This window comes from Marmota flaviventris, chromosome 10 (assembly GCF_047511675.1).
Source record: "Marmota flaviventris isolate mMarFla1 chromosome 10, mMarFla1.hap1, whole genome shotgun sequence".
Lineage (NCBI taxonomy): Eukaryota > Metazoa > Chordata > Mammalia > Rodentia > Sciuridae > Marmota > Marmota flaviventris.
In genome coordinates, this window is record NC_092507.1 from 94,937,976 (window position 1) to 94,959,124 (window position 21,149).

Below are 21,149 nucleotides of genomic sequence, written 5' to 3' on the forward strand. Positions count from 1 at the left end.
AAACAATCCTCAAAACACTTTTTAGTATAAAACAAACAAACAAACAAACAAAAAGAAATGGCAGGCCAGATTTGGCCTATGTGATTTGTATCACATTTATTTAAATATATATATGCATACATATACACACACACATATATATGTGTATATATATATATATATATATATATATATATATATATATATATATATATATATATGAAGAGAGAAAGTCATGCATTGAATTCAGGATGTTTTGCTCAAATGTGAAAAATGAAATCAATGGATGTGTAACTGATGTGATTCTGCAATCTGTATATGGGGTAAAAATGGGAGTTCATAACCCACTTGAATCAAAATGTGAAATATGATATATCAAGAACTATGTAATGTTTTGAACAACCAACAATAAAAAAATTAAAAAAAACCAAAAAACACATGGTCTACCATAATGTGAAAAGCAGAAATCCTGTACATTCAGGTAGGTTGGGAAGGTGTTACAGGCCTTGTTTAAGAACAATAAAAGGAAGTCATTTTGCCAACAAAAAAAAAAAAAGAAGAAAAACTAACAAGATTCACGGAACTCTTCAGAAATAAGCTAACAAGCTTAAGTAAATATGATCTCTGTACTATGTAACCATTTGTGCACTGTTAACAAATGAAGACAATTGTTTGAATATATGTGTACATTATATATATATATATATATATATATATATATATATATATATATATATATATATATATATAAACATGTTACAAGTATATAATGTTTAAATCTTAGATATATTATGAAAAATTTCAAACTATATTGGGTTCTTTTCTTTCATAGCTACAGGAGCAGCCAGGAGGATTCTTGGGCTTCAGTAGAGGTGCCTCCAGTTTCCCCTGCTGTGGCAAAAGAAGCTTTGGTTGGATCCCAATGAAACCAATGAAATCTTCAATGCCAACTCTCATCAGCAGATTTGGAAGCTGATCAAAGAAGCTGATCAAAGATAGCTGATCATCCACAAAACCAGTGACTATTCATTCTGAGGCTCCATGCCAGAAAAATTCCTTGGCTCCCCAGAGACACAGGCATGTGGGCATAGGTAAGCAGAAGAGTATAGTTAATGCTCCAATGCAGGAGAAGGTCACCTGGGTGCAGAGGATGTGAATTCTGTGTAGGCTGCTCAGAGATACCATGAATCTAAGATTAACCACCACATGTATCACAGCCTCTACCTGAAGGTAAAGGGCAATGTCTGCAAAAACAAGTGGATCATCATGAAACATATTCTAAAACTGAAGGCAGATAATGCCAAGAAGAAGCTTCTGGCTGACCAGGCTGAGACCAAAGAGGAATACAAGCTCTGTGAGGAGCATTCCAGGCCAAAGAGGAGGACGTCAAGACTCTGTCCAAGGAGGAAGAGACTAAGAAATTAGGCTCCCCTCTTGTGTCTGTACATAGTGGCCTTGATGATTACATAGATACTCCTTGAAATAAAAAAAAGCTTTATCTGTTAAAAAACTATATTGTACCACAATTTTAGAAATTCACAGTTTTATAAATTGTCATTTTTACAATAAAAGAAATACAGTTAGTCTGCTCTTTGAATTGTGAGGCTTGAAGAAGCCTTGTTACTTGTTTTAAAACCAGAAATAGTTCATCGCTCTTTAAATATTTTTGCTCTGTTTTACATATTTTATTTTTTTTAAATCTTCAACACTGTTCTGAACTTCTTTTACCATTACATACAATGTTCAAATGGTCAGCATTGAATTTTATTGGAAATATATAATTTTCTTGTTGAAGCCAATGTGCTGAAAGACTATGGACATATTTAAAAAACTAAATACTGAAATGTAACAAAACCATATTATTCAGAAAGAACTTTGGCTGATACAGAAAATATTAGAAAATAAAGCTGTCAATTGTCATTTGGAAAACAAAAACTATGCTTAACATAGGACAACTGTTTTTTTTTTTTTTTTTTTAAGTCAAGCTCTTTTTTTCACCCATATAGTTTATGTGGTAAAATTTTTATTTTAACCATTGTAGTTAGAAATACTATTTCTATACTTAGGCACTTAGCTCCAGACTAGAAAATGAAGTTGCTTCTGGCTAATTCTATCAGTTTAACAAGTGGAATTTGTTGAAGATGAACTAAAAAGGCTGATTTTTCATTATGGGAATGAAAAATCAATGGACCTTTAAATCATCACATTGTCTTTATAAGTTCCAAAGCACAAAATGTAGTGATGTGCATAATGAGCTCAGGAGGCTTAGAGAACATCATGGCCTGTTTGGGCCACAATATTTTCTGCACTCAGAAAGCAGTTCAAGAATTTGAAGCTGAGCAAAATCTAGACATTTACTGAGTTCTTTTTTTCAAGAGCACCTTGGTTCATGGGCAAGAACTTAGTTTTTCCTGACAAAATGGACAAGTGCCTTTCTTTCTTACTTACTTTTTTTTTTTCTCTTTTGGTACTGGGAACTGAACCCAAGGGTGCTTTACCACAGAGCTACTTCCCCAGACCTTTTTTAAATTGCCCATGCTGCCCTTGAACTTTATTTATTTATTTATTTATTTTTTAATATTTATTTTTTAGTTTTCGGCGGACACAACATCGTTGTTTGCATGTGGTGCTGAGGATTGAACCCGGGCCGCACGCATGCCAGGCGAGTGCACTACCATTGAGCCACATCCCCAGCCCTTGAACTTTAGATTCTCCTACTTCACTGGGATTACAAATGTGTGTCACTGTACCTGGTGTGTGTCATTTTTTTTTTTTTTTTTACAAACAAACTTGATTGGTATTTAATTAAATGGCCAAGTTTGAGTTCATAGATGCATAACCTTGTAAATCAACTAGGAGTTTGTTTGAGTTTGTTGAGTGAGATGAAAAGTGCTCAGAACAGTACCTGACCTAATAAATTCTCAGTACACTTCACCATCACCTTGTTAAGATTAACATTTTTATTGAGTAATATATATTATGGGATAGCGAAACTGTGCACCTTGACACTTGTCTGACAGTTTTGCCACTGGCCGTGTTCACAGCCCACAATCCTCTTCCCTGCCACCTGGTCCTTATCACACATTTTTGGGCAGTGGTTTGCAGACAGGTGCACATCAGCATCACTTGCAGGTTCATCATTTCATCTGACTTCCTTCTTCACTTGGGGTGCTGGCCTCTGTTCCCTGGTTCCTAGGCACTGCTCCTGTGATTTGCTGTCCTGGGCCCTTCTCCACATTGTTAGAAGGGAGCTGAGCCATTGTGGTTGGATGGTAAACACCAGAACATATTTACAGTCCTGCAGAACTTCTAGCACCATGAAGTGTGCAGGCTCTGCAGCCAGCTGCCTGGGTGCTGGCTCAGCTCCTGCTCCAGTTCTGCCCTGGGCCAGTTCATTGCACTAGCCCTTCCTGCCTTCATCTGACATGGCAGACTCCTATACGGTGCTCTGTTGGCATGTGGTCTTAATAATCTACTAAGAAACAAAAACTTAAAATTACCTGATATTAATAAGCAGTCAAAATTAAAAATTTTAACTTATCTTTTTTTTTTTTTAATATTCCTCATTAGGAGCCTTAGATCTTGGGATAGTAAAATAAATGGAAGCTAGCTGGGTTCAAATTCTGACAGAATGACTCATTGGGAGCACAATTTGGAGCACATTATTGAACTAAGATCAGTCTGTTAGGCCATGGTATTAATACTACCTACTTTATGTCACATAGTTGTTACATGAAGTAAATAAGATAAATGGAATTAAGCACTTTGCATAATGCCCAGCATGGAATAAATAGGAGTTACTAAACTTCAGTGCAGTGGTTTTTAGACCTTATGATTACTGATACCAGATTTAAGATCAAGGTTATCATATAGGGCCCTATTTTTATATATAAATTGAAATTTAGCTCTACTAGTATCTAGAACTGCAGTAGCAGTAGTTTTTTAAATCACTTTTTATGAACTCTTTCAACAAAAAAACTTAGAAAAAAGTGAACAAAATAGTTAAATTGAAAAAGTATATTCACATATGTGCATAATGAGCTAAAGACAGACCACAGTCAAAAATTTTAGAAAATTCCTAATGAATTTCAGAAGTCTAGTTTGACCCCTGTTGAGCAGTTAGTAAAGAACTTTCACTGTGGTAACACACCCCTCACTTGGCTTTGTTTCATGGAAGAATTTCCAGTCTATTATTTTAGTGCTGTGCTATTATGAATTAGATGAACTAGTTTTCCTGGTTGGTTTTCTATTTGCAACATTCGACTGATAATCAACCCAGATTTGTACGTAAGAGTTGGGACTTTTAAAGTCATTCCAATGTTTTTTTGTATATACACAGCAAAGAGGCTATTTTCCAAATGATGCTATTTTGTCAAAATCATGAATGAGATGCTGCGATTTGACTGGCTTGGTAAGAAGGTCTTCTTTTGGTTTCAGGATGTCCTCTTGTAGGTCACAATTTGCTAAGTGTTTTTTTTTTTTTAACATAAATGGTGTTGAATTTTATTGAATATTTTTTAACACATCCACAATATCAGTACCTTGATGTGATACTTCCTCTTTATCAGTGTTGTCCAATAGACCTTTCTGCCATGACAGAAATGTACGGTATCTGCACTGCACTGTCAATATGATAGCCACCAGCCCATGTGGTTACTGAGCTCTTGAAATAAGTGGTGGGACTGAGATACTGAAATTTGATTTTGTAAAATTTTAATTAATTTAAATAGTCATACAAGGGCTTTGGTTCCTGTAGTGGATGATTAATATGTAGGTTAGCAGAAAACATTTTAATTGGTGTTCATTATAATTTTCTTTTCCTGATCTTTATCTTTACCTGTCTTCCTTTCTGTGTTTTTTCCTTCCTTTCATTCCCTTTTCCTCCCTCTCTCCCTCACTTTTCCCTTTCTTTTTCTCCCTTTCTCTCCTTCCCCCATTCCTTCCTTCCTTCCTTCTTTCCTTCCTTCCTTCCTTCCTTCTCTCTAGCACTGGAGCTCAAGCGCAGGGCCTCATCATGCAAGGAAAGTGCTCTAGCACTGAAACATCCCAGCCTTCAGGAGAGTTTTCAATTAAAGTCTCCTGAAAGAAAGCTGGGTGCACAAATATGATAATTACAATTTTAGAAATGGGAGGTCCATGCCTTTAATCCCAGTGGCTCGGGAGTCTGAGACAGGAGGATCATAAGCTCAAAGCCAGTATCAACAAATTAGTGAGATCCTGTCTCAAAAAATAAGGGCTCTGAATGTGGCTCATTGGTAAAGCTCCCCAGGGTTCACTCAGCCATATCAAGGGGGGAAAAAGAATTTTAGAAAAGGGAAGAAACATTTTTTAAATAATACAAGTTGCACAATTTTAGCTTCAATTTAAAATTTATATCTATGCTCAGACTTTATTTATAGAAAAATTCTGTTATTCATTCCTGGAAAACCATGGTACTTAGTTTAACATTGGAAATGGTCTTCCTTCCTTCCTTCCTTCCTTCCTTCCTTCCTTCCTTCCTTCCTTTCTTTCTTTCTTTTTCTTGGTGGCCTTTTCTTTGCATTGTTGTTTAACACTGGTTTCCAGATTATGGCCCTTTTTTTTTAATCTTGTCCAAGTCTAGCTTCACTGTCCTCAATTCTATATTCACAATAGTTCACTAAAATCCTATAGTTCTTCAGCATTTCTTGAACAAATCCTTAGTGTTTTGCCACCATGGCTAATAGGTATATCTGCATTCTTCTCAAATTACATTATAACATTCAGTTTGTCATTTTCTAGTAAAAGCCTAGTTCTTCTGCCTTATAAGATTCTGTATTCTCAGTTGCAGGGCTTTCTGAAGGTCAGGAGCTACATGGGTTGTTAGAATGTGCTAGACCTTAGTGGCGGATTCTGGAGGAAGACCCCTGGTCTATCGTGGCTGCTTTCATTGAAGCTCTGATTACCTTAACTCCTCCTCACACCCAGCCCCAAGATAATAATTCAAAGAGAAGAAAAGGAAATGGAGGAGCACAGACATGGACACCCTGGTAATCCATAAATGTTCACTTCCAATAATTCTGAAGTTTGATCAGAAATTCGGGGGTCTTTTAAACTTCTTCACTCCTTAGGTCTTCTAGGTCAAAAGGTCAGAGGATGTCACTATGACCCTGCAACTTATTTTGGTCATGCTCCTAGAATCCCAACATACTTTTAAAATTTTTATCTCTGAGCCAGGCTTAGGGAAAGATAGACAACCACTACCCACCCTGCCATTAAAGAATTGTTCATATATTAGGCTGTTTCTTATAGCGAACCCTGAGGTGGGCTAGATTCTTCATCCCCTCTCCAGTTTCCAGTTCTACATTAATGTTGCTTGTATGTTTTAGGATTAATCTATGTTAATTCCAGGAGGGTACTTTACCTTCTTCAGGTAGGTACAGACATTCTGAAACCTGAGCACTGTCATCAGGGCATCCCTGTGTCCCAGACATAATATCTTTGAAATTCCAAGTCCTTCATGTATGGGGGAAGGGTGAGAGAAAACTTTTACAAGGACTGATATGGAGGTCTTGTTTGCAGTTGGGAGTTTCCTGCAGGTGTGGAGTCAGGGTCTTCTTGACCACAGAAATGTAGGTCTGTGCTAGTTTCTCAAAATTCCTACCTATGGTCTCTTCCTCAACTGTTCTCAGCTGGAGGATTGAGAGGCTGCAATGGAGAGAACTCAGTCTGGGAAGTGTTGAGAAGATTTTGGAGTTGTGCTTCTGATTGGTAGGAACCACAAAGCACTGGGTGCATCCAATCTGCAATCTGTTGTCTGAGAGCCTGTCCCTCTTCCCCAGGTTGAGTCAATGGAAAGGAAGCTCCTGGATTTTCAAGCCCAAGTATCCAAACAGGAGAGGCTCCTTCAGAACACAGCTGAAAATAGGGCCCAGTTGGTAACTCCTGCTTTGTGGGGCTCTTTTATTGTTTCAGTGACCAGGACACATGATGTTTTGAAGACGAAAAGGACTAACTTGGAGCTAAAGAATCGATTGCACCTTTCACACTCACAGAGCCTGTGTCAAACACTTCACCGTCTATGATCAGATCTGTAAGTGACTCTGACCTCCTTTGACCTTCCAGAAGCATATATTCTGGTCCACTAGACAGGTCTTAGCTCCTAGATAGCCTCTAGCTAGGGTTCTATCCCTTCACCCTCGTACCCTCTCAGCTCCCTGCCCTGCCCTTGCTCTCCTGTGTCATTGTCTCTCCTCTTTACCCCAATTTTCCCTCCTTGACATCAGTCAAGCAAGGAGGTGGGAGAAATGCAGTTAAGTTGGTCCTTGAATGAAGAAACTTTTAAAGTCTGTAAATTAGTTGTCTACAAGGAGATCTTGAGGCCATTTGTATATTATGGACTTTCCTGAACTACTTTATAAAAAAATTAAATAAGGCATAACCTTATAAATTGACTTGAGTGCACAATATTAGGTTAAGAACAGCAATTTGATTTTGACACATCAGTTTAAAAAAATGAAGGAAGATCCATATGGCCTCATTGTCATAAAAGAAAAAAAATTGATAATTAAAAAAAACAACACTGAACTTTAAGGGAAAAAATTTTAAAATATGTGTACCAGATATTGTATACATTTATTTAAATACTGTGCTTATAATTCCCTAGAAATACTTTGAAGAAAAACTTGATATGTAACTGATTGTTTTAAAAATCAGAAATTAAACCATTACACTTAGATGGTAAACATCAGAGGAGCTGAGCATTCTCCTAGGAATGTTCCTAAACTGTACCCTTAGAGCTTTGATCTCTATAGCATGATCAAGGATCAAGGGCCTTGATTTAACTGGCTCTTGTTTTCTACTTACCTTTGGTTCTTCTCTGAGGATTGCTTTCTTTCCTGAGCCACTTTAGCACAACACTTAAAAGATTGCCTCTGTACAGCCTCATCCTGTCCCTGCCAAGTTAACCCAGAAGCCTCCAGTTCCCACTGGCTCCCTCCAGTGTGCAGTCCACCCTCTTTTCTTCCTGATATCTGGTCTGTAACTCCAGGCTTGTCACGACCTGGTTGTATGCCTTTAGCTGGCCTCTTTTTCTCTGTGAGCTGATGCCCCTTATCTGTAAAAGGTGGACCTAGACTTAGATGATGTCTAAGGTCCCTGTCAATTTGACCTCTCCTTATGAAAACTGATACACACACTTAACAGGGAACTTCCCCCAACATCTCCTCTCCAATCACCACAGGGTGTTTCTACATGTGTGTTTTTCATGCTCCATCCTTCTTTTCCTAGGATATGACAAAGGCCTTTAATTCCCTTCAGACTACATAACTTGTAGCATGAACTGGCTCATGAAAAGGAAGTGGTAGGATATGACCACAGAGCATGCAGTGGGATGGTGGCTGGGCCAGCAAGGATTTGGAGGTACAGGGAGACTTCTCCTCTAAGCTGGAACCTGGAATCTCCTCCAGACCCAGTGCATCCCCTTGGCTCATCCTCTTAACCATCTCCCACCCTGTTCCTACCTTCCTCATGCTTTGCCCTCTTTCCAGCCTCTGGGCACTATCACCAGGTCTGACAGTTCCATCTGAACAGGGTTGTTTTGTTTGCTTGCCCATGAAATCCTTAAGGGCCCTGCTGTGTGCTCCTGTCTTGAGAGCCTTGCCTTCTAGGAGCCACACAAGAAGCAAAGCCACCACAGGTCTCTAAAGCATAAGGAAGCCTTGGCCTACCTCCTCCCCCTATCTGAATAACCCTATCTGCTAAGGAGCATCTGGGCCCTCTTCCTTCAAAGCTGGTGCAGGTCTGAAGAGGTGATCAGAGATGTATCCTACTAGGGTAGGCAGAAAGACAAAATTACTTCCTGACAGTGATGAAATACCCGTAGCCAAATACTACCAGGTCCAGCATTAAGGAAAGAGCACCTAAGATTGCATGGTAAACTTTGTGACACTGCTTCTTAACAGCATCTGTGGCACAACACCTGCCACAGCATGGTTCTCACCTCAGCAGCTCTCCTCAGATAATCAGCTTGGGGACAACAGTTGCCCCCTACACATAAGTCTTATGGTCCCAACATGGCATTCCTTGGCAGTCCTAGAAGCACCCTAGTGAGCAGCAGGGCACTGCTGGACAGTGTCAGTGGTGTTCAGCAAGCACCTTTCACAGATCCACACCTCACCAGGTAGCTCCTCTGAGCCAAGCCAGCTGGACTTTGCACTGCATCATCAGGTCTGAGCTCTTTGAGTCCATGTGGGGAAGGATATTGGTGACTTCAAAGAGGCCCTCTCATTCATAGCTTATCACAATCTTCTTCCTTTATTAACATGTTCTCCAAAATTTACTGCCCTCCTGTCCTCCATTAAGTATGTTGTCCCATTTTATTAACCTGACTTCCCTCAGAAAGGAGACTGATGTCCACACCAAGCCTATGCAAAGTCTTGCATATGGCAGCCCTCTCCTTGTTTTTTAGTGGTGTGGGCAAGACACCAATTGTACTGAAGTCTGTTTTTTGTCTTCAGAGTGTTCCTAGGATGTGAGGAGGTGTGTATACATGTATGATAGATTTTTTTTTTATGTTGCTGTAGCCATACGTTAAAGGCCAACATCACTCATGGACATGGAGGGTGAAACAGAATAACAGTCTTTCAGTGACATTTTTCTTTTAAAGCAAATAGTTTATTTTCTTTCTTTCATTCTTTTTTTCTTTTGGCTTTGTTTCCCATTTCTAGACCAGTCCCTAGAACAAGTGTTAAGAATAGAAAATAAAATAAGCAAAAGTCAAAAAACCAAAGGATGAATGTTTTCTCTGATAAGAGGATGGTGATTCATAATGGGAGGGGGAAGCGGTGTAGAGAAGAATGAAGGAACTTTGTATTGGGCAGAGGGGAGTGAGGGAAGGGGAGAGGATGTGGGAAGGACAGTGGAATGAAAAGGACATCAGCATCCTATATACATGTGTGATTACACTACTGGTGTGACTTCACCATGTTCAGCCAGAAGAAGGAGAAGTTGTGCTCCATTTGTGTACAGTGTGTCAAAATGCATTCTACTGTCATGTATAACTACTTAGAAAAAATTTTAAAAGATTATAAAAATTTAAACAAAGACTATAAAATAAAAACATCATGAAGAAACCATATTCGCTAATTCTGAAGTCTAAGTTTAAAAATTACAATTTTCCCTCTTTGCAATTTTGCAAAAATATCCAATCTAAGATATGATGGAGTGATTCTTAAACTTGATGTGCCTTTGCAGTTTTCACAGGGAAGGACATATTTTGCTGTTTGTTCTGCAGCATTAAAACTCAGGAGTCCAGATGGCAATGGAAATACAGGTCTCTTTCCATTGTGGGTTGAGTAAAATAGAGGAGAATATTTTCTTTCATGAGTCTCCATTGTTGGTGAGTCAGTGTCATTGAAACTTTTATTAGAACAGAGGGCACAGTGGTAAAAACAACAGGAAATACCCAAGTGTATATGTAACTAGGCTGTGCTAGCCAGAAACCTGTCTCAGTGCATGGTCCCTTTTACAGTGCCCAACAGGGCCAGGCAGTTCGTTGGCCTCCATCCTCAGTATAAAGAAGATCAAGGTTAAAACAATTAGAAGATTTTCATTTCAAAGGCTGTCTGTTTCACCATCAGCTATGGGATTGTGGGAACAACTTCCCTGGCTGCAATGGCAAGTGCTTTAGTGGGAGTTGAACTCTCATCTAGGATCTGCATCTTTCTGTAAGTATCCCAGGTGATTCTGATGCAGGCACAATTTAACACATTGGTGATGATTCTGATACACACATTGTGCATGTCACTGAGATACAACAATGAATTTATTTATGAACCTTAATTGAAAATCATATCATTCCATAAATTTTGAAATAAAAATTTAAAATAATCCTTCAGAAAATTCTTGTGTCCTTTTACCTTCCACAATTAAAATAAAGATATTACTCTACAATGATGTCCTAGAAATAGTTAAGAATGAACAGAAACAATGGCAGCTAGAACAAAAACTGTAATCATTATCTTTTTTTTTGTAAAATTTTATTTATTTTATTCATTTTAGTTGTTGACAAACCTGCATTTTTTTTCTTTTTTTATTGGTTGTTCAAAACATTACATAACTCATGACATATCATCTTTCATACATTTGATTCAAGTGGGTTATGAACTCCCATTTTTACCCCAAATACAAGTTGCAGAATCACATTGGTTACACATCCACATTTTTCCATAATGCCATATTAGTGACTGTTGTATTCTGCTACCTTTCCTATCCCCTACTATCCCCCCTCCCCTCCCCTCCCCTCTTCCCTCTCTACCCCATCAGCTGTTGTTCAATTCTCTCCCTTGTTTTTTTTCCCCTTTCCCCTCACCATCTCTTATATGTAATTATGTGTAACAATGAGGGTCTCCTTCAATTTCCATACAGTTTCCCTTCTCTCTTCCTTTCCCTCCCACCACTCATCTCTGTTTAATGTTAGTCTTTTCCTCATGCTCTTCCTCCCTGCTCTGTTCTTAGTTGCTCTCCTTATATCAAAGAAGACATTTGGCATTTGTTTTTTAAGGATTGGCTAGCTTCACTTAGCATAATCTGCTCTAATGCCATTCATTTCCCTGCAAATTCCATGATTTTGTCATTTTTTAGTGCTGCATAATACTCCATTGTGTATAAATGCCACATTTTTTTATCCATTCATCTATTGAAGGGCATCTAGGTTGATTCCAGAGTCTAGCTATTGTGAATTGTGCTGCTATGATCATTGATGTGGCAGTATCCCTATAATGTGCTCTTTTAAGGTCCTCAGGGAATAGTCCGAGAAGGGCGATAGCTGGGTCAAATGGCGGATCCATTCCCAGCTTTCCCATGAATCTCCATACTGCTTTCCATATTGGCCACACCAATTTGCAGTCCCACCAGCAATGTGCAAGTGTACCCTTTTCCCCACATCCTCACCAGCACTTATTGTTGTTTGACTTAATAATGGCTAACAATCTTACTGGAGTGAGATGGTATCTTAGGGTGGTTTTGATTTGCATTTCTCTGACTGCTAGAGATGGTGAGCATTTTTTCATGTACTTATTGATTGATTGTATGTCCTCCTCTGAGAAGTGTCTGTTCAGGTCCTTGGCCCATTTGTTGATTGGGTTATTTGTTATATTATTGTTTAATTTTTTGAGTTCTTTGTATATTCTGGATATTAGGGCTCTATCTGAAGTGTGAAGAGTAAAAATTTGTTCCCAGGATGTAGGTTCCCTATTTACCTCTCTTATTGTTTCTCTTGCTGAGAAAAAACTTTTTAGTTTGAGTAAGTCCCATTTGTTTATTCTTGTATTTAACTCTTGGGCTATGGGTGTCCTATTAAGGAATTTGGGGCCCGACCCCACAATATGTAGATCGTAGCCAACTTTTTCTTCTATCAGGCGCAGAGTCTCTGATTTGATATCAAGCTCTTTGATCCATTTTGAGTTAACTTTTGTGCATGGCGAGAGAAAGGGGTTCAGCTTCATTTTGTTGCATATGGATTTCCAGTTTTCCCAGCACCATTTGTTGAAGATGCTATCCTTCCTCCATTGCATGCTTTTAGCCCCTTTATCAAATATAAGAAAGTTGTAATTTTGTGGATTGGTCTCTGTGTCCTCTATTCTGTACCATTGGTCCACCTGCCTGTTTTGGTACCAGTACCACGTTGTTTTTGTTACTATTGCTTTGTAGTACAGTTTGAACTCTGGTATCGCTATACTTCCAGATTCACACTTCCTGCTTAGAATTGCTTTTGCTATTCCGGGTCTTTTGTTTTTCCATATGAATTTCACGATAGATTTCTCTATTTCTACAAGAAATGCCGTTGGGATTTTGATTGGCATTGCGTTGAACCTGTAGAGAACTTTGGGTAATATCGCCATTTTGATGATGTTGGTTCTGCCTATCCATGAACAGGGTACATTTTTCCATCTTCTAAGATCTTCTTCTATCTCTCTCTTTAGGGTTCTGTAGTTTTCATTGTATAAATCTTTCACCTCTTTTGTTAGGTTAATTCCCAAGTATTTTATTTTTTTTTGAGGATATTGTGAATGGGGTGGTTTTCCTCATTTCCATTTCAGAAGTGTTGTTGCTGATATACAGGAATGCCTTTGATTTATGCGTGTTGATTTTATATCCTGCCACTTTGCTGAATTCATTTATTAGTTCTATTAGTTTCTTTGTAGACCCTTTTGGGTCTTCTAGGTATAGGATCATGTCTTTGCAAATAGTGATATTTTAAGTTCTTCTTTTCCTATTTTTATGCCTTTAATTTCTTTTGTCTGTCTAACTGCTCTGGCTAGTATTTCAAGGACTAAATTGAATTGAAGTGGTGTGAGAGGGCATCCCTATCTTGTTCCAGATTTTAGAGGGAATGCTTTCAGTTTTTCTCCATTTAGAATGATGCTAGCCTGAGGCTTAGCATATATAGCTTTTACAATGTTGAGATATGTTCCTGTTATCCCTAGTTTTTCTAGTGTTTTGAACATAAAGGGATGCTGTACTTTGTCCAATGCTTTTTCTTCATCTATCGAGATGATCATATGGTTCTTATCTTTAAGTCTATTGATGTGGTGAATAACATTTACTGATTTCCGTATATTGAACCAGCCTTGCATTCTTGGGATGAATCCTACATGATCATGGTGCACAATTTTTTTTGATATGCTTTTGTATTCAATTCGCCAGGATTTTATTGAGAATTTTTGCATCTCTGTTCATTAGAGATATTGGTCTGTAGTTTTCTTTCTTTGCAGTGTCTTTGTCTGGTTTCGGGATCAGGGTGATGTTGGCCTCATAGAATGAGTTTGGAAGAGCTCCTTCTTTTTCTATTTCTTGAAATAGCTTGAAAAGTATTGGTATTAATTCTTCTTTGAAGGTTTTGTAAAACTCCGCAGTATACCCATCCGGTCCAGGGCTTTTCTTGGTTGGTAGTCTTTTGATGGCTTCTTCATTTTCTTCCTTTGTTATTGGTCTGTTTAAATTATGTGTGTCTTCCTGACTCAATCTGGGCAGATCATATGACTTAAGAAATTTATTGATATCTGCCGCAGTCTGGCTGGGCACAAATCACGAGCCACTGAAGCAGGAACAAACTTTTTTTTGAACTGCAGGAAAACACTTCACACAGCTCCAGGGGAATCCTCCCGAACGCCACATGGCTCCTCCAGGAACCCCCAGCCGGAAATATCTCTCCCGGAAATCCCTCCTCCTGCACTTCCCCAACCAATGGGAACTCTTGGGGGAATCCCTGGAAATCCCCACGAGAACTCCAAAATAGTGCAAGAACTCAAAAGTTGCGGCAGAGGTGGATAGTAATGCCTCGCCTGTCAATCAATACTGTTGGCAAAATGCCAGGGGCCATACAGACTCGGCCGTGGCTCTCAGCAGATATCTTCACTGTCTTCTATTTTATTAGAATATAGGGTTTCAAAATACTTTCTAATTATCTTCTGTATTTCTGTAGTGTCTGTTGTGATATTGCCTTTTTCATCCCGTATGTTAGTAATTTGAGTTTTCTCTCTTCTTCTCTTCGTTAGCATGGCTAAGGGTTTGTCGATCTTGTTTATTTTTTCAAAGAACCAACTTTTAGTTTTATCAATTTTTTCAATGTTTTTTTTTTGTTTCAATTTCGTTGATTTCTGCTCTGATTTTAATGATTTCTTGTCTTCTGTTATATTTGCTGTTGTTTTGCTCTTCCTTTTCTAGGGTTTTGAGATGTAGTGTGAGTTCATTTATTTGTTGGTTTTTTCTTTTTTTGAGGAATGAATTCCAGGAAATGAATTTCCCTCTTAAAACTGCTTTCATTGTGTCCCATAGATTCCGGTATGTTGTGTCTGTATTTTCATTTATCTCTAAGAATTTTTTGATTTCCTCCTTTATGTCTTCTGTAACCCATTGATCGTTCAGTAACATATTGTTTATTTTCCATGTGATGCATGATTTTTTCTTCCTTCTTTTATCATTGATTTCCAGTTTCATTCCATTATGATCAGATATGGTGCATGGTATTATCTCCACACCTTTATATTTACTAAGAGTTGCCCTATGGCATAATATATGATCTATCTTTTAGTAAGATCCATGTGCTGCTGAGAAGAACGTGTATCCACTTGATGATGGTTGATATATTCTATATATGTCGGTTAAGTCTAGGTTATTGATTGTGTTATTGAGTTCTCTAGTTTCTTTATTCAGCTTTTGTCTGGAGAATCTGTCTAATGGCGAGAGCGGTGTGTTGAAGTCACCCATAATTATTGTGTTGTGGTCTATTTGACTCTTGAACTTGAGGAGAGTTTGTTTTATGAACGTTGCCGCACCATTGTTTGGTGCATACAAATTGATAATTGTTATGTCTTCTTGGTGGATGGTTCCTTTTAACAGTATATAGTGTCCTTCTTTATCCCTTTTGATTAATTTAGGTTTGAAGTTGATTTTATTCGATATGAGTATGGCCACTCCTGCTTGCTTCCGAGGGCCTTGTGAGTGGTATGATTTTTCCCAACCTTTCACCTTCAGCCTGTGTATGTCTTTTCCTATCATATGAGTCTCCTGAAGGCAGCATATTGTTGGATTCGTTTTTTTGATCCAGGTTACTAGCTTATGTCTCTTGATTGGTGAGTTTACGCCATTAACATTTAATGTTACAATTGAAATATGATTTGTACTTCCAGTCATGTTTATTTATTTATTTATTTTAGTTTGGCTAGTTTTTACTTTTTGGTTATTCTCCTCCCCCTTTACTGAGATACCTTCCGCTGTTAGTTTTGGGCACTATTTTTCAATTCCTCTTCTTGTAGTATTTTGCTCAAAATGCTTTGTAGTGCTGGTTCTCTGGCTGCGAATTCTTTTAGCTTTTGTTTATCATGAAAGGTTTTAATTTCATTGTCAAATCTGAAGCTTAATTTTGCTGGATACAGTATTCTTGGTTGGAATCCATTATTTTTCAGCATTTGAAATACATTGTTCCAGGATCTTCTGGCTCTCAAAGTCTGTGATGAAAAATCAGTCGTTAACCTAATTGGTTTACCCCTGAATGTAATCTGCCTCCTTTCTCTCTTGCTTTTAATATTCTCTCCTTGTTCTGTATGTTGGCCATCTTCATAATTATATGTCTTGGAGTTGGTCTATTATGGTTTTGAATGTTTGGGGTCCTGTAGGCTTCCAGGATTTGGCAATCCATTCCATCTTGCATCTCTGGAAAGTTTTCTAGAATTATTTCATTTAATATGTTGTCCATTCCCTTGGTTTGAATCTCAATGCCTTCTTCTATCCCGATGACTCTCAAATTTGGTTTTTTTATGACATCCCATATCTCTTGAATAGCTTGCTCGTGGGATTTAAGCATCTTTTCTGTGTTGACTATATTCTTTTCAAGTTGATAAACTTTGTCTTCATTATCTTATGTTCTGACTTCTACTTGATCTAGTCTATTTGTAATATTCTCGTTTGAATTTTTAATTTGGTTTATAGTTTCCTGCATTTCTAGGATTACTGTTTTTTTTTTTTTTTTAAGATCTCTGTCTCCTGGTAAAGCTCGTTCTTTGCCATTTGAATTTGTTTGTTTAATTCATTTTCAAAATATACTTTTATTGCTTGGACTTGCTGTCTCATGTCTTCTCTAATATTCCTTTCCATCTGAGTTAGGTATGCCTTGAGTTCTTTCCCTATCCATGCTTCTGATGCTTCTAGGTCCTCCTGTAGACTTAAGTTGTCCTGCATTGTTTGTACTCTTTTTTTCCCTTGTTTTTTCATGGTGTTCTCGTTACTTTCCAGCTCTGTTTGACTGCTTTTTAACTGCTTTCTCCTATACATTTGTTTTGGCTTTGTATATCTCTGTTGTCTCTCCTTTGTGGTGGGAGATTATGCCTAGAGATGTTGTGCTTTATTGTACTTTAAAGCTGATTCATTTAATTTATAAAGGGCTTCCGGATTCTGTATGCATATAGTGATTTGTTGTTTGTTCTTAGGACTTTATGTTTAGGTTAGGTGCTATGAAGGTATAAGGGTTAGTATGTCTTGGCTACTTTAGAAGGTTGCTCTACTGAAGGGGGATACTAACCGTCAATTGTATCAGGGTGTTGGTAGTAGCTAGGTATTTAGGAGCCCTATAGACAGCCTCGAAACATTCACCTATTTGCATTTAGACAATTACACATAATGGAGGACGTAATGCTTGGGATGAAAGTTGGGGAGAAGGGGAAAGAAGGTGCTCTTAAAAAGAAAGAAGGAGAGGGAGATAGATAAAATAGAGGAGAATGGAAAGAACAATAAAACTTGAAAGGGGAAAGAAAGAAGGAAATGGGGAGAGAAAAAATAGAATAAAATAAAATAAAATATTAAATTAGGTCTTAGAGATCCATTTTCTTCTCTTCCCGTAGGCAGAGCTGTGCCCTCCGGGCTGAGTTTTGCCCTCTATGTGTCAACAGCAATCCCTGTAAGGCAGCTCCTGGGAGTCTCTCAATCCTGTTAGTCCAGAGTCGTTCCACTTCTCTGGCCCCTCCTCCCCTTCCTCCTGCCAGCCAGCCAGGTCCTGCTCACCAGAGGCGGTTCCCCAAGGATCTGGTTACACTTTCAGCCCCACTGCATGCCCTATTTCCCGAACAACTGAGCACTCTCTCTACCATTCATCTAAGCCCCAGTGCTGTGGAGCTGTGGTCTGGGAGTCAATGGTTTAGTTTTTCAGGACCCCTTTGGTGGGCACGCCCTGGGAAGCTGGTGGCTAAGACCTTGGGTGTCGCCACTGGTGGTAATGTGAGTTGGGGGTCGAGAATCCCCTCTGCTACCCACAGCCCCTACAATCACGACCACTCTGCTGGTGGTAGGAGGAGTTGGGGGTAAGGAGTGCCCTCTGTTTCCCTCCACCCCTACCGTCACGCCCTCTCTGTTGGCGGTTGGGGGAGTTGGGGGTGGGGAGTCTTCTCTGCTTCCCTCCGCCCCTACAGTCACACCCATGTCACTGGCGGTAGGGGGAGTTGGGGGTCGGGAGTCCCTTGGCCTTTACACTCATGCCCACGGAGAGATTTTTGAAGTTTCCCAGTTGTTTGTATCTGGTGTTGGTGGGAGTCACACACCTGCTAAAGTAGATTCCGCTGGGAAGGAATCTCGTTGGCCGAACTCTGAACTCTGGTGACTTCCCCTCTCTGCTATGGCGGGCCCCTGGCTCCTTGCCGGAGTATCTGAAAGGAGGGGTGGGACTGGCTTGTCTCTGGTCTGACTCAATCTCTGGTTTTAGCTCCCAGTTCGCTATTTCATAAGGGCTTGGTTAGAGTCCCTTCACGTCGCCTCCTGAGCCAGGTGGGTGGGGCCTTTCACCGGTTGGGCGGGGTCGTTCGTATAGCCTGGCGGGCGGGGCCGTTCACCATGCGGGCGGGGCTGTTTGCAGTGCCAGGCGGGCGGGAGCTGTTCACCCAGCAGGGGCCCGGGCAGGCAGCGGCTGTTTGAATGTTCGCCACCGGGCTAGCAGCGGCCTTTAGGTGGCGGCCGGTGGGACTGGGCCCCTGCGCCTTGTGGCTGAGACAAACTGACACTTCCAATAAACTTACTAATTCCCGGCAGGTCTCCTTTCAGCGGAATTTTGCGAGAAGTTTCTCAGGAGGTAGCATGTGGGTGTATTAATGGGTCTCTCTGATCCCGTTACTGTGGAGGTATTGAAAGTGCTGCCTCCTCGCCGGCCGCCATGTTGGGTCCTGTAATCATTATCAATGAAACCAGGGCCATTATCAGCAGCAACAACAAAAGACTCTTCAAGAGACCTCCCTGGGTAGAGACATGGCCACTCTTATGGGGAGATGTGAAGTCAACCTGCATTTCACCAGGTGTTTTAAGGATTTGTATGACTGCTTTTGCCTTTATAATAAAGAGGAATTTGCTGGCAAAATTAGCTGAATGGTTGGAAAGTCCTCAGACCCATTATTGAATTTAAAGATAAAGCAGCCAATAGTAAGGACCTCTGGCCCTGAGGTTATTGCAGCAGCCTGCAAAGTTCTCTCCTTTATCTCTGTGCCTCAAGGGCTGGTTGCCTTCATAAAATAATCAATGATCACAGGACAACTCAAATAGTAACACTTAGCAAATCAGTTTACTTCAGAAAATAGAGTGAAAGCCACATAAAAGAGGAAGAAAAGTCCCAGAAAAGAGGACAAAAAGAAAACAGAGGACAAGTACCTATTGTATCACTTCAAATATGTAATAGTATCTCCTGACCTGCTGATCTAAGACCTTCAGAATTTACAGAGAATTCATCATGTCCCTCAGATCTCCTCACTGCTGAGGTGAGTGACAGAGGCACTAGGGATGATTTTCCATTGCTGCAGTAACAAATTTCCACAAGTGTCATGGCTGAGGAGAACACAAATCTATTATGTCAGAGTGGTAGGTTAGGAGTCCACATAAGGTCCCACTGGCTTAAAATCACTGGGGAACAGGGCTGTCACCCAGTGGAGGATGTCAGGCACATCCTGCTTCCTTGATTTTTCTGGCTCTAGAAGCCACCCACTTCTTGGTTGGTGGCTTCTTCCTTCACCTCATTCCTGATTTAATTCTTTTTTTGTGTGTGTATGAACTAGGAATAGAACGAAATTATTTTTAATGACAAAATGCATCTATGAAGAACAAACAACTTATACAGGTACTAGTAACATGCTGAATATTCCCCATGTAACCTAGGAAACAAGGTGAGGATAGCTTCTGGAACGATGTTCACTTACTATCATGCTGGATATCTTAGTCCACAAAATAAGGAAAAATAAAGACAAGCTGAGAGAAATAAAGTGCAGAAATGAAGATGTTAAACTACTTTTATTTACAAAAAAAATGTATGTAGAAAATCCTAAGAAATCTTCCTAAAATTGTTGGTATTAATTTGTGATTTTGCCAGGGTCATAGGATTCAAGGTTAATGAACAAACCCCCAAAAGTATCAACAAAGGAAGAGATATATCATGGAGAAGAATTGGAAGACTTTAGTGTTATCAAATAAGTTCCTTTTTCTTTACATGTGCTGAGTTTCCAGTGTTAGTTGAAAACTCCCCAATGCCAATGTTACACATGTACTATCTTGAAATTAATATTTAAGTTGATTTTCCTTTACATTTTAGTCTTATATCTATTTATAAATTATTTTTGAGTCTGATGAGACAGTGGCCCAGCATCACTTCCTTCTAGATGGACACCTAATTGTGCCAGAATAGATGGTTTTCTTTTAAAAGCTATCCTTTCTTCCACTGATTTGATATATCATTAGCATATTTGTTTATATGCCAATATTATCATGTTTTTCAAGTTCATGAAATAGAATTGTTTTAGTCAGCTTTTTCTCACTGTGAACAAAATACCCGAAAAGAACAACTTGCAGGAAGGAAAGTGCCTGTGCAACTAAATATAAATGGAATAATTTTTCATACATTCTTTGCTGAGACTTCTTTTGCTCAGCATATCATTTCTGAGATTCTTTCCTGTTATTACTAGTATCAGGTTTTTTTTATTGCTGAGTAGTATTCCATTGTAAGGATTATAACTTGTTTTAGCCATGCACTTTCTAATGGACATGTTGATTGCTTCCATTTGGAATTACTCTTGAGTACTGCACTTCTGAAGTTCATGTTACAGGTCCTTTTTTTAGCTTTGTGCTTCTATGTCTGGTGACAGCATTGACGGGTCACATGATAAATGTATGTTCACCTAGAGCAGCCACCAAACTGTTTTTCAAAGTGATTGTAACATTTACCCCTTTCACCAACAGTGAATGGAGCTGCAGTTGTTTGTTCTAAATCCTTCCAACACTTGGCATGGTCATTTGAATTTTAGACATTGTGATGGATGTGAGTTGGTCTTCATTTTTGTTTTCCTATGACTCATGCTTTTGAGCATCTTTTCAGGTGCTCTTTGATGTTTACATTCTCTTCTTTGTGTAGTATGGGTTGAAATATTTGATCCCTCTTTAAGTTGCTTGTCTTACTATTGCCAAGTTAGAAACTTTTATGTGGCCTTAAGTATATAAATTTTAATAATTTAATAATAGATATAAGCCTAAAATAAGATATCTGAATAATGTCAATCTATCAAGTATATTATTATTATTATAAATATTATATGTGACTTGTCTTTTCATTTACTTGATGGAATCTTTCAAACAATAGAAGTTTATGATTCCAATGGTGTTCATCACTTTTTAACCTTAATAGTTTGTCTTTT

The 21,149-nt window shown here is 38.9% G+C and overlaps 1 pseudogene; it reads left to right on the forward strand.

Moving 5' to 3' along the window:
• The first annotated feature begins 876 nt into the window (after positions 1-876).
• On the forward strand, positions 877-1,576 carry LOC139707393 (large ribosomal subunit protein eL19-like; annotated as a pseudogene).
• Positions 1,577-21,149: the final 19,573 nt, after the last annotated feature.